This window comes from Tachypleus tridentatus, chromosome 6 (genome assembly GCF_004210375.1).
Source record: "Tachypleus tridentatus isolate NWPU-2018 chromosome 6, ASM421037v1, whole genome shotgun sequence".
In the NCBI taxonomy this organism is placed as follows: Eukaryota; Metazoa; Arthropoda; class Merostomata; order Xiphosura; family Limulidae; genus Tachypleus; species Tachypleus tridentatus.
Window position 1 is genome coordinate 48,156,347 of NC_134830.1, and position 448 is coordinate 48,156,794.

Consider the following 448-nt stretch of genomic DNA (forward strand, 5'->3'; position numbering starts at 1 on the left):
AAACATTGTTTCAGGTGTAAAAGATAAATTGTTTAATGAGTGATGTGTTATTCGTATTGCCTTGTTAAATGTTTTCGTTCATGTTTATAAAAATGGCGTACATATCGATGACATCATTGAAAGTGAATGAGCAGGAAAACGTCATTTCATTTTGAATCCCAAGAGATAACTTTCAAAGTATTCCTTCAACTCGCTGTATTCTCTATGAAGTATGATTTATTTTAACCTAAAGGAAAATCATTCTTATTTTGGAAAGTCATAATTTTGCCATCCCTTTGTCAGTCATGTTCTGTATTATTTAGATGGGAGGCATCATTGAAAATTTCTTCACCTTTCTTCATGCGTTTTTTGTTATATTAGTAGCAAAATCACGTCTGGAGGCGCTGGGTATCCATCCCAGTACCTCTCGCATGCTAAGCGAGCGCTCTACCACTTGAGCTACGCCCCC

General features: G+C 36.2%; 1 non-coding gene across 1 annotated transcript; it reads right to left on the reverse strand.

Moving 5' to 3' along the window:
• Positions 1–375: 375 nt before the first annotated feature.
• On the reverse strand, positions 376–448 carry TRNAA-AGC (transfer RNA alanine (anticodon AGC)). The gene has a single exon. It is a non-coding gene; the product is annotated as a tRNA-Ala (tRNA).